The sequence below is a fragment of the Teleopsis dalmanni genome, chromosome X (assembly GCF_002237135.1).
Source record: "Teleopsis dalmanni isolate 2A chromosome X, ASM223713v2, whole genome shotgun sequence".
NCBI classification, from domain to species: domain Eukaryota; kingdom Metazoa; phylum Arthropoda; class Insecta; order Diptera; family Diopsidae; genus Teleopsis; species Teleopsis dalmanni.
In genome coordinates this window covers 16,794,179-16,809,167 of record NC_051848.1, presented here as the reverse complement: position 1 = coordinate 16,809,167, position 14,989 = coordinate 16,794,179, and the positions used below count along the sequence as shown (strand labels likewise).

Genomic DNA, 14,989 nt, shown 5'->3' with positions numbered 1-14,989 from the left:
AAATTTTTGTGTAATGTTAAAAGTTTGTGGAACATTTTTTTTATATAGAGTTTTAGGTCATTTTCTGAAAGAAATAGGCTTAACCGAAATACTTCAATTTCTAAGTGATGATATTTGCGACATCTGCCAGAAAGAAAACGAACAAGTATCAGTTTCTCCTATTTTGTTTAGAAACCTAGATCTAAGTAGGTTACTATTCTTACAAAATCCTTTTGCGTGGAACCCGAATAAGTATCAAAAACTAATATCAGAAGCGTGACGAAATTCTCAAGGAAAATGAATTTGTTGAAGTCATGTAAGTTTTTCTTTAATTAGAATTTGAACATGAATTACTAATCACTAGAAGGCAGTATATCTTATGAGGAGTCCTAACGTAATATAATGAAGGAGTCCTGTGTATTTGCAGCATCAAAGGTGGAAGTGTGGATTCTGACATACGAATTTAGACTTTAACCATATCCAACTGAAAATCGAAAACTAAATTGAAAATATGAAATATCTGATCCAAATAAAAAAAAAAAGATAAATTTAATATGTATTTATATAAACTATTGTATTCTAAAATATTTTATTAAGAAATAAAACCTTCATGAGTATTAATTTTTATAAATTTAAATAAATAATATATAAAGAAAATTATATAAAATACAAATAAACATATTTAAAATTCCTAAATGATTTTAATAAATATATATGAATAAAATATATCTTTTAAATATAAGAAAATTATTTCATAAAAATATTATCAAAATGAGGAAAAAAATTTCGTAAATATGGATTTTTGATTGACAAAAAGTGAAACACTTTTAAAAATATTAAACAATTTTAACACATATTTATATACATATATATGTATATATATTGTCTTTTGTTATTTTTTAACATGAATGCGTTAATTGAATATTAAAAAAGTAGCTAAACAAACGCACATGTGCCCCCACATATAAACATACAGCCGACCGACCGTGCCTTCGTTGTTTATTTAACAACTTTCCTGCTCATATACGTAAATATGTAAATAAATTAAATAAAATAAATATACAAGTACATCTACAAATTTGTGGAAATGAAATAAATAAATAATAAAAAGAATATAATTAAATGTTAATAAATTAAACAGAATAATGTTAAAATTAAAAATGGACTTTTCAAGTGTGGCTGGTTGGTGTTGATATGAAAATAAAAAAAAATTTGTTTTGTATTTCTTTATTTGCAAATTAAAATAATGAAGATTTTATAAACAAATAAATTAGCAATAAATTAAATAATCTAATTTGTTAATTTTTTTTAGAGCACAAAAACGAAAAAAATGTTTAAAATTTAGACATGAAAACATAGTAACTGCTGATAGTGAAGATTTATTAAATGTTTCTATTCTTTTTCAAAGAATAAGTACACACATAAGAAGATCATCAAATAAATTTATTTTTAACATAAAGATACTAATTTAAATATATTAATTTAAACATATATTTTTGTTGACATTTAATTAAACTTTATATAAAAAAAATAGTTAACGTTTCTATAAGAATTTTTATAATTCGGATGGTAGTTTCTGCAGTAACTTAAATTGCAGATACTTAGCATATATAGCAAACAATTAACATTTTAGCAAAGTAGCTTGGTCAAGATAGTAATATTTTAATACGAAATATATTTTTTTTCAACACAAAATATTTGAAAAAATTTATTTAACATTCTCTATATAGAATTCACACAAATATGGGAAATCTACGTCCCAAAGTTACTTTTCATCACACCCATATGTCGCTTAAGCAGTCTTCCATAGGAATGGAATGGAACTTCATATGTATGCATAAATTATTTTTAGAAAATTTGAAAATTTACACTGAAAATATATTTTTTTCTATATGAGACACTTGATATGTTTATATTTTTTAATTTTTTATTTACTGTAATGACAGAATCGCATTTTACACTGATGTACTATGCGATTTATTCTGACGCTCTTACTGAGACATGGATTGGAAACACGATATGTTGTAAACAACTCATATTTCACACTATTTAAAATAACATATAGAAATAATATCTATTTAATATTGAGAATTTGACGAAATGTTCCAAGTGAACTTAATAACTTAATAAATATGTATGTACATACAAATATGTAAAATGCAGTTCTCAATTCACATGAAGAACCCAATAAACGTGAATAACCAAACCATTAAGAACTGACGTTTCAAGTGCAAAGCGACATACCTATATTCTATTATACTTGTAAACATATATATATACGTATATGGTATAAACGAAGATAATCAAAAACAATAGTGTTCTGTTGCATATACTAATCCAAAACGCAATTATTATAAAAAAATAATTATACTTAAAATAAAATATTAAATAATATCAATAATAAAATTTAGAAAAATGACAAATTAACTTCAATTTATGGAATGTCGAAATTATTTGATTAAAAAAAATAATTTCTTTTATTAACTATCTTCAAAATGGTTCATGGTTTAAAACTCTACAACAACAGTAACAATAATAGATATGATTAAATATTAGTTGATATAATTAGATTTTGGGCTCAAACATCGATTTACGATCTCTAAACACTGAAAGAAGGAAATAAAACCTAACCTAAAACAAAATCCTAAAATGAGGAAGAACACTTTTAACGGAGGCATAAATAAAAAGAGACAAAACTCTTGAAGGACAAGAAATTGAAGAAAAAGGTTAAGATCTCTAGAAAACTAAAAAGACAAGATCTTAAAAAAAATATAACTTTATGAATAAAAGAGGCAAAACTTTAAAAACAAAGATAGTATTCTAAAAAGAGAAAAAGAAATCTAGAGATCTAAAATTTTTTTTTTAATTTTTTAAAGTGAGTTAAAAAGTATAGTTTATTAGATCATTTCAGAGTACATATATTGGAAGTTTCAGTATTGATACTTTAGTCTGAATATGTTCGATATTTGGTTTTATATATAACCCCTCTAAGGTAAACACACTTTGTAACAAAAAATTCAAACTTAGAACTTCTTACATAGTTCTAGTAACTTTCATACATTAGTTACAAATACTAACTTATTCACATATAATATACTATATATAGGTATGTATGGGTAGAAGCCTGCAGACAGTTACTACTGCTGTGACTGCTATTCATTTCAAATTAAAATTTCCGCTGAGTCATTCGGTCCCTGAACACTTATTAAAAAATAATGCAAATGGCCAAATGGCATTGAATGGCATTGGTTCACAAGCACCGAAAACATAAACAAACAATTAACGTTGTTGCACGAGAGAGGAAATTTAACTCATATAAAAATGTACAGTATTTACTTTTTGTTTTACACTATCAAAGGATATTTACCAGCAGTAAATCGAAACGGCAAATAAGTAGAAAAATTAGCTTAATTTATTGCGCCATGGAAAACCTTCTGAATAGAGCAAAAAGCGGTGAAAAGGCGTGAAAGGCGTAGCTTCCTATTTATTCCTACATGATTTCATAGTTGAAATAGTTCTAGGAATACACCTATAACCTTTGGTTATAGGTCTGACTAATTGAAGCAGATGGCGTGTGTTATAATGACGCCGGCGCATGCATTGTAAAAATTATTCATAAGTCCTTTTTTCGTTAAATTCCTTCCTGTCTCATACAAGCAAAACAAAGTTAGATAAAAATGTTTAATATATAAAAAACAAATAAAAATTTATTCATTTTTATACAAAATACATAAAAAACTCACATTTAAAGTTTTACTTTGCAATTAATTGCAGAAATGACAGACCAACAGTAAGTGTGTCTCAAAATGTCCCAAAACGTCCCACAACAATTCACAGAAAATCAATCTAAGTTCGTGATAAAATCCAAAATCATAGGAATCAATAGGAATACCACAAATTAATAGACATAATTTTATATAGGCAAAAGATATACGAAGACGACAGACAACTCCAAATGGTTGTTATATATTTTTAGTAATTTGGTTTATGACGACTTAAAAACATTTTGTGATTCACATAGACTGACGTGAGCGATATACCTGGTAATGTACCTGCATGACTTTTCTTTAATTTTTATAGATAATTCAGATGTTTTTTCTTTTGAAAATGATTTTTATGGTATTTTTATGTACAAATCATGTACATAAGTGAGCTTCATGTCGAATAACACGTAAATAATGTTGACGAAATATTTTACTACAAAATGTTTAATGTTTAACTTCAAACGATAGCAGATGTTACAATATTAAATATTAAATTTGAAATATTAAAGCGGCTAATAAATATCTGAGCACAACTATCATAAATTTTTGATATCACACACGTTTAAATCTTTATATTATTGTAACCAGAAACAGTTTAGTTATTAGAAGTATTAATTTGGATGGAAGATAAATGAAAAATTTACTTAACAAAATGGGTCTGTCCGAAGTGATAGATAGTCGACTCTCCCTAGAAGCAGGCGAGATTTCCAGTCATATGGTCTGTGACGCCCAAGCCTTGGTCTGGGCTAGAAGGTGGTCACTGGGTCGAGAACTACTCTCCTCTTCTGACACTAGGAGGTCCTCAACGGCCGATGGCTTAAGGTCTGTTGCTGCACAAAGGATCAACCATGGTCGCAGTGCTCCGCTCCGTTGGGAGCTGGTACTCTGTTTATTTCTATTCATATTCCTGACTTTATTTTTCATTTATAAGATTTAATTTATAGTATTTTATTAAGTTGTAAACATTCTTTCGACATTCTTTATATTGTATAAAAAGAGTACTTTTAGTAAGACCAAGGGAGACTATAGCATTTCGTAAGCAGCAGATATGGATGACTAATAAATTTATAACAACTAATTTCTTTCAAAAAAAAAAAAGTTTTTGTTATTTTTTTAGTAAAAATACTTTCTTCTTATCTTGACAGTTTGAAAATGATGTCAAGCCGATAGGTGCCGAAAGGTGTCTAAAGCTTTATAGTACAAATAGTACAAATGGAACACACGTCATGTTTCAGAAATCAAAGAAATTTTTCTTTCATGTTATTTTTAATTTCTGTTCTATATTTTTTCATTAAAATTTAAATGTGAAGGTTTGCGGCGTTTAGATACCTATGTAGGTGTAAGTCCTGATCGGTAGTCATATGAAAGCAACAGCTGACTTATGACAAATAAGTGATATTTGTTGCTAATCTTCATTCAAAAAAAATTGAATTCTAAAAATATTTCAACAGAATCAAAAATTTACTCTTACTGATTTTGGGTATGGAAGTCATCTGAAACTGTTGTGTGTGTGTGTCATTGTTGTAAAATTTCTTTTATATTTGAAGAAAAATAAAATTTATTTATATTTTGATTTCTTTGTGTATAAAAATATTTTTTTTTTCGTATTTTTAAATTATGACCTGATTTAATTTTGTGAGACGCATATAGCGGCGAGGAAAATATTAAAATAAAATATAATGGAGCACAAACAAAATAATTATGATATATAAATTTTACTTAATAGAAAAAAAAAGAAAAAAAATGTTTCCAAAGAGGCAATTGACCCAAACAACGCAACATGGAATAGAAAGTAGTAAGTAGAAGAAATTTCTGGGGTAACACTAGCAGAACTATGACTATCTATGGATGTTGTTGATGGCAATCTTAAGGTTGTTAAGGTTGCTTTTACTACTCTTTTGTGTTCTGTGGTTAAAATTGATTATGAACATGTGCCACACAACCGGCACGTATGCAGATAGACAATTGACATGCATAAAACAGTTCAGTAATGCAAACTATAAGTGCAAAGAACAAAAAGTATCTACGTTCAGACTGTGAATCGTTATGACTATCTCTTGTAGGCTTTGTAACATTTGCAGGCTATAAATATCTTACAGTCAACACTGAAAAAACTGACTGACAGAATAGTCTAGCTATACCAATAAGGCGGCAGGCACGCCGGCCAGTAAATGACTTCTTCTGATTAAATATTTTTTCATTTTTACTTTTACAGTTTTTTTTAAATTTCACTCCGTGTTTTTCATTTACGACAGTGTAAAATTATAATAAATATTAAAGATAACAGGAGCAGCACATGCTAAATATTGATTCAAAAGTAAGGCAATCCGATTAAAACAACGTTGTAAATGCACAGACAGACAGTCAGTCAAGACAGCCGAAAAGACCGACAGTTTGAATCAAAAATAGGACATTGTATAGCAGTTTATTGCACTTTTACGTTACTACATTGCAGAAATTGCGGTTAAAAACTTGCAAAAAAAAATAATATTTTTATTATTAGTTATAGTAAAAGAATGTATAGAGGACAGGGATTTTGGCTCTAAATTCCTTGATGATCAAATCTTATACAATTCTTAAATAAAAAACGCGCAGATACTCACACACATTTGTATAACTATGTTATGCTAGATCTATAGGCAAGTCAATGTACATATATCTGACCTATAGTGCCATTAAAATAAAGAATTTAGATTATGGTTTTTTTCGTTTCGTTTTTTTTTTTATTACTTTATTTTGGCACGCAGCCATACAAGATCACAACAATTATTAACAAATGGAACTATTATGTTTTTCGTCTCGTAGAGAAAAGGAATTGGTTAGGAAACACCACGTTAATATATATGTATGTATATAAAAATTGCATGTACTAGGATATTTTGACATTATTATTTTCATTATACTCAAATTTTGAGGTGATTATTTTAAGTTTATATACAATATATAATATAAAGAAATTATTTGAACTTTTTGCCTAAAAACTTACCGACAAACAAGTAAAAAAAATAATCAAAAATTTAAACAAAAAAAAATAAAAAATAAAATTTGTCCAATGATGTATACAAAATATATAATGTTAAAAAATTTAATAAAAGAAATTAATAAAAAAATAATTAATAAAAAAAACATTAATAAAAAATAAATTGATAAAAAAATTTAATAATATAAAGTGTGCTATAAATAAATTGAAAGCAGCCACCATATCCAGTTCAATCTGGTAAATGAAATATCAAAGAAAATACTATAAAATAACAATAATAAACAGCAAAAAAATGCAAATCATAATAACAAAATAAAATTTATAAAGATTAATTTTTTTTGGATTCATTATTATTTTTTGATTTTGTTTTTTTTTTTTGATAAAATTAAAAATAAAAACACGTCGAAAAAAGTTAATAATAAAATCAAGTGCCTAAAATGGAAGAAGTAAAAATTGCTCGACGACGTAGGATTATACTATATACTACGACGACGAGCAAAAAAGCAATAACATAAAATTATATCAGCAAATTGAAGTAAAAATATTAAACATTGATACGCTACATACGGTAATATGTCACTTTCACATCATGTGCATATATAATTTATACACAAAAGAATTTTAAAAACATATATGCATATTATATGACAAAAGAAAATAAGTCATAAAAATTGTAAGTTTTTATGGTACCCACCATATATTCAGTAATATCTTTTAATAGGGTATCAAAAAAAAAAAATCATAACTGTACTAAAAAAAAATTGCTTGCCAAGTCAGAAACAAATAAAAAAATATAAAAAATGGCTTGATAAAGAGGCCAAAAAATGCCGAAAAACATTGTAAATTTTTGTTAAATATTGCCTTTTTTTTTATAAAAGTATATATATGTCTTTTTAATGTTATCATTAATGTTTTTCGAAGGTTTTTGTTTTTTACTTTTTGAATAATTTTGTAGGATTTGAAGATGGGTGTGTGTCCGATATTTATTTAAATTTAATGTCGTGGTTGTTTTTTAATTTAATTTTAATTTTTTTTTAATTAACAAACATTTTATAATTATAAAAAAAGAAAATATATTATAAAAAAAAATTTACACAAAAAAAAAAAAAAAACTAACAATGAGTAAGATTTTCACACAAAAAAATATTCAATATAAATAAAAAGAAAAATATTCAAAGAGCATTTTAAGAATAACTTTTTGTTTAAAAATAATTTTTGGGAATTTTGCCAAATATCTATAAAAATACAAATTTTTAAATTTAAAATTTTCTATAATTTTCCATAAAATTTTTGTACGTATTTTGGAACAAAAATTAATTGAGTAATTGAGTATTATACCATTAGTGTTTATATGAAAGAAACTTAATAACAAAAAAATTATTATGTTATGAAAAATTAAATATTTATATTTATATATTAGTTTTTTCTTTTTGAAGACACATACAATCTTAAAAAAAAAACAATAATTATTAATTTTTATTCTATTTTAGGATTTTCATTATTTTTGATCAGATAATTTTATTTAATACATTAATTGCAATTATTCTGATCCCTTTTGTTTAATAAAGTAGTTTATTAACAGACATTTATTTCCAGGATAAACATGAAACCGCAGTCACTTATTTTATGGACATATATATAATATAATTTTAAGTGAATAATTTTAATGGTAATAAGAAATATTATATTATAAGAAATAACAATTTTTCGTGTATTTAAATTCTAACACTAATAGTTTTAAAATCAGTATTGTTTTTTAGGATTTAAACTTTTATTTTCGGCAAATTCGCTTTTGCCTTCATTTAGAGAAATCCTTATATTAAAAACATCTATGCAATTTACAACCTAATAGTTGTGCTTAGTTTGATATATATCACATATAACTTATAATAGAATAAGTTTTAATAAGCAAAACATTATAGTAAATAATTCATATCGCTTTATTTAATTTCAGGATTTCATCTTATTATCCTCCACAAATATGAAAATCCAATTTTTCAAAAATTCGGGAGTAATATATCATCACTTTTATAAAACTTTTTTGTTTAGTTGTGGAATATTGCACTGCGACCCAAACATCTATTCTGTCCCCTTCATGGTTTTAGACTATTTCTCTCTTCTTTAGCAGTCTCATTATTTTCCCACAAAATTTACAAGTTCTAAGCTTTATAGTCGTGCTCTGGTAGAATTCTGACTTAATATAAAAAATTTGAACAGAAAAAAAAAACATTCAGAAAAGCACACTTTTTTATGAAAATAAAAAAAATATTTTATTAAAAAGATTTTAATTTTAAACGAACAAAAGCAAGATGAGATACGTCGAGAGTTGCATTTATTTTTGTGTGATAATAAAATTCCAATTAATTGCACAAATATCCATTCAACTTATTATTACACAAAAGTGTAAATACAATGTAAAAACATTTTCGAAAAGCAAGAAGCAATTAGCATCAAAACACAACAAATGTCATATAACAGGTGCAACATATACCTAGATAGATAGGCGTTTCTCCTTCACCGAATACAGTCAGCCAGCCAGTCAGCCAGTCAGTCAGTCAGCTAAAAAAGCATCTCACACTTTCTAAGATACTCGCACATAAGACAGCAACGACACATGTAGTGTCCATTTGTTTCTGTTATTGCTGTTACATCAATCAAATGTGTATGCAGTCAGTATTCAGTATTCAGTATTCAGTATATAGTATCTAGTATCTGACATTCTAACATTCTAACGTAACTGCACAGAATTTGTGTGCAATTCAATTTAGATTTCAATATACGCAATAGTGAGTGCGTTGCCTACTCGTCCGTCCACAGTACTTTTAATGTTGCACTTAAATGTCTGCAAATACTAATTACAGTAAAATCGAAAACCATTTTAAATTTAAATAAGACGACACACGTTAGACATAAGACACTCAAGAAGTTAAAAACTAATATTACATAAAATATAATTGCTCGTTTTTAATTGATTTTTAAGAACAACTAATATTTCGACGATATTGTCTAGACTCTAAATTCTAGGCTCCAGACTACGCATCCCGTTAAGGGAATTTGTTATCTAATGTCATAATATGGTATATGGTGTATATAGTATCTATTGGACAGGTAAAGAATTAACTATAGTTGTTGTGTCTATGTAGAGCGTAGGTAGGTAGGTAGCAACCGCAAACTATCAATAGCATAAATGCATTCATAGTCAACTTAAGACTCTTAAGACTGATTATGATATTTAGTATATAAGATTTCTATATATTTAGTGCGTTTTCGCATTTCATTCATTCGCGTAACCTTCAGTTTAGTTCAGTTCAGTTCAGTTTACTATGAGCTTTTTTCGTTTCAGCTGCAATTTTATTGAGATAATAAAAATATATTTTACGTTGTTGCTAAGTGCGTGCTTCATTTATGTCTGCAGTTTTGCGAGTTCGTAGCCGCCAATTAGTTATTCTCTTAAATATTAATTTTTAATAGTACATTTTTTAAAAACATTTCGTAATATATTTGCTGCTGTCATTAAGATTACATAGTCTGTCTGCATTAGTTGTTGTTGTTAGCAGTATTCATAGTAAGTCGTTACAGGCCTACGTGGGAGGATATGTCTTTTTGAATAAATAGGCGATAATATCCGTTCGAGTATCTCAAAGATACTTATACAGCGGTTGACATTCATTTTCAAAACTGAATGGCATTAGTAAAATTTTCTTTGCCATTCTCAATGATATTTTAAATAATAAAATTGAACACGAATATCAACAATAAAACTAAATTTCGACGCATAATATAAATCTTTATGTAAAGATATCTAAACTATATTAATATACAAAAGTAATTTTATAAAAAATTGTTGAAACTATTATTATTATTAATATTATTATAATTATTATTATTATTATTATTTTAAAAAGATTTAATTAATTACATTTCAAGCATAGAATATATAATAAATAATATTCAACTCATGCAAAATAATGTAAATTCCCTTAGTTATCTTTCTTCAATTAACTTCTTTCTCATTAGCGTGTCCATTTCCAATATATAGTAATTATTATCACTACAAAAGTATCTAGTATTAAAACAGGTATTAGTAAAGGACGAACTAGTGAAATATAAAAATCAATTTTTGAAGTACTTCACATTGAGGTGATGATTCATTTCGTTGTAATATTTGCAGATACATGCGCTCTACTTTGCTTCCCAATATTAGTAAATTCTTATGTTAATACAGACAATGCATTCAAAGGTAGCGAAAATGACATCACTCAAAAATATTGCATTCTATTGTCAACATATCAACATATCTAGATACAAATACATACATTTATGTACATATTTAATGAGTGCCATTGCTGTTGTTTCTATGGTACTGTAACGCATATCACAGCATTTTTAGTGAATCGGCGGCTTCAGTTTCAGAATATGATATGCAGGTAAAATTATGGTGTGAGTGCATGAAAGTTAAAAAACTACAATGACTAACAGACTTCATCATAGACTATGTAGAGCTCTATATGCAGAAGATATTAACGTATATATATATATATATATATGTTATTTATAATAATAAAATATTATAATAATACATCTTATTACATTTTCAAATAAATTTAATGTATTAGCATACTAATTTGTGGGTTATTTATGGGTCTTGATTGATAGATCGATGTTTATAATATCACATACGTACAATATAAAGTACAATACCAGTATTGGAGAATAAGATAATATAAGATAAATTGTTCATATTGTAGGAATAATTTTAATAGCACAACGCTTAATAGATGCTTGTTCTACAGAAAGCTCCAGAAACAAAGGATTATCATTATTTTTAGGTACTTCAAAATATATATTATTCTTTTGGGCTTGATTTTGAGAAACTCCATAATAAGCATTAAATGATTTATGGAAATTAATCAGAAAAAAAGATTTTGTTTTGTTCATATTTTGTACTTGTTTTCATAGAATTTAAAACTCCAACCCGGGAGTGGAAAGGGGCATGGAGAGACGTTAAAACTGAATATAATAGTAGTAATTATAAGTATACTGGATTGTACAAAACAAAATCAAAAAAAAACATTATTAGTTCACACTTCTCAATTTTCAATTAAAATTCGCACCTTTAATGAATAAAAGCCAATTAATTTATTTATATAACTAGATTCAGGTATTGTTACTGTTTTTTTTTTTTTTGTGCAAAAGTATGCCAATTTTTAACATCGAATGATTTCCTCTACTGTCAAAAAATTGTTTTGTTATGCATTTTATGCATATTATATCAGTAAATTAACTTGCATAACTATTTTTAATATTTTTACTTTTTTTACCTGAATTTATGTCAGCTAAAAAAATTAAAAACTCGAGCTTATTGAAAAATTCGATTACGAAAGAATTTGTTGTTGTCTGCATTATTAACTTTTTGTTGTAAACAGTAAAAACTTCTCAGTCTACATTTACATTCTACATTTAAGAATTTGAAAAACCGGAAATTAAAATATAGGCCTTGTGTGCTTTACTGGGACTAAAGAATGCAGGTACAAATATGTTATATAAAAAAGTGGTTATGAATATTACATGGATATTTTCGACTATTGTTTTGAGAAAGAAATGAAATCAAGGTTTTAAAAAAAATAATTCTATATCTAATATTAGTAACAGAAGTACTGAAAGACACGACTGGGGAAGAAAGTTTGTTTAAAATTGAATGACTACGGTAGGTAATATGAAAAATGCGTATATGTGCTATATTACAAACTGCTTTATATGTGTATATATATAAATTTTTATACCACATATACATAAAATATAAACTGTTATAAAACAAGCTATTCTTTTATGATTTTATTATGTATTTATAATTAAGAATTTTATGTCCTATGACAAGAAATCTGTTTTGACTAGAAAAGCGTAGTAGTAGTTCAAATTCCTCAATATTCATACATACTATATGTTTATATGGTTTTACATTATTACTTTAGATATTGTATTATTATTATCATATACTATTATTTTAGCCATTTTATAAAATTTGATTATACATTATTACATACAAATTTTATCTTGTTTAATTTTAATAAATTATTATATTATGTTTCTTTTTAAATTTAATAGTTTTATTTCTGTAATTTTTCTTTTATTTCTATATCTTATCATACTAATAAATACATTTCTATGTACATTTTATATTTATTATTTATATATATTATTTTATAATTTTATTTCTTTAATTTTTCTTTTATTTCTATATATTATTATATTAATAAAAACATTTTTATGTACATTTTATTACATTCAAACAGTGTTTCTTATTAAACTTATTATTTTATTACATATTTATACTAACAACATACATTTATTCTTGTATGTATATACATTGTGTGATTTTTGAAGTTATGACATTTAAAAAAAAATCATCAAATTCATGTTTTATATTAATTAAATATTTAACAAGTAAAATATATTAAATAATTATTTAAAGTAATTTAAACACTTTTTTGTTTGTGGGTGGCGAATAAATCTGTTCTCAAATATTGATTAAAATAGTTGAGATATGCGGCGAGAAAAGGCAGTATTTTAACAATAATCGTTGGTATCAAAAAGAACACGCCCTAATAGTTGTACATATATATACATATAACTTCTAATTTTAAACAAAAATGCAACTAATGATTTGAATAGTAAGTGAACAATAATTGAGAACACTAAAACCTCTACTTTTCTCTATAGGTGTCTCTATAGAAGGAACCCTTGGGGTCCTAAACTCACAATAATATTAGTTTGATAAAAAAATAATAGTATTATTTATATTATTATTATTATGATTACTATGTATACATACTTTTGCATTGGGCACCATAACATAGCAAGGACTATCTTGTCCTTTTTGCCAAATTTCATAGAGCCAATTTTCAGGTTGACGCATCGACATTGTGCTCACCATATTGATTGGTTTTTTCTTTAGTTATATTACTATATATATTAAGAATAAAATAGGTTGGTAATGTAAAACTTTTTAATATAAAAAGTTTCGATATTTTTATGAAATGTTTTAAGTTTAAACTTGATTTGCAATAGTTTGCGTAACTCCGATTTCTTTTCGCAATTTCTGTCTCACAATTGATATGTGTGCTTCATAAATTTTTATTGACTGCGAATTTTCTCAGTGAAATTTGCTGCTGGTTAGCTTTCAGATTTTTTGTATTAATTACGATTAATTACGATTAATTACGATTAATTACGATTAATTACGAATTTTATTATAATCACAGTAAAAAATGTTTAATATTATAAGAAAGATAGATTTTCACTTGGAATATTTTTTTTTCATGTAAATTTTTATAACTTTCAAATTAAAGATATTTATAAAATCTCTTATTATTATTTTTTTTTTTGAGAACAAAACAATTTTTGTGTTCTTCTTATTACAAAAGTTCAGCAATAACTGATTTTTAAAATCGCTTCAGCAATTGGTATTGTTAAAATATATCGGCACCGTACAGCACTAACACTAATGAAAAGTATCTCAAATCTTTATATCAATGTATTGGAATGAGCACAGTTTGTTTTTTTTTTTTGCTTTGTACAATACTTGATTGAGTACCAAAACAACAATGAGTAAATTTTTTTACTTCTACAATAATGTGTGTAAGAAGAATCTCTAAAATTTTACATAAATCACTTTTAAGAATTAATTGTTTAATATTTTAGTTCTGCAGAATAGTGCTTTCTTTCAAATTAGTTTTTATAGACGATATGAAGAACTTCGTTGTTGTTATTGGTAGCAGGTTTGTATGGCGACTGATTGTCTGCCAGCAATGTTTGTAGTCTTTTATAACCAAAATACACAGCAAAAAATGCCGAGCAAATTCACAAATTCAGAGAGAGAGTAGCGATAAAAATGAATCAATCAATTTGAGTGGAAAGGAAAATTCACACAACATATGCAATATATGGAGTAGTGATTACACAAAAATTACACATGACACATTACTCATTACACAAAGAGGCTCAAAACAATTGGAAATTTTCAATTTTCAGTTTTCAATAAAAAAGAATCAATTTGCATTTGCAAGGATAATGAATGAATGAACGTATGTATTGCAATTTGAACTCAAAATAATTAAACTGTGAAGATTGCATTAACCGAACAATGTGCATAAAATGAGAAAATTCATGTTCGAAAGCGAAGCTCAATAAACTCAGCACGAAAAACACGTTCAAGTGCTTGTTGTATATGTGGCAGCAACGAAAGTAGCTACTACCCACCGGGAAT

At 25.9% G+C, this 14,989-nt stretch overlaps 1 protein-coding gene across 1 annotated transcript in view; it reads right to left on the bottom strand.

Moving 5' to 3' along the window:
- Positions 1-14,989, bottom strand: part of LOC119688203 (protein bunched, class 2/F/G isoform) — a 245,966-nt gene that overhangs the window by 1,275 nt on the left and 229,702 nt on the right. The window lies entirely within an intron of this gene.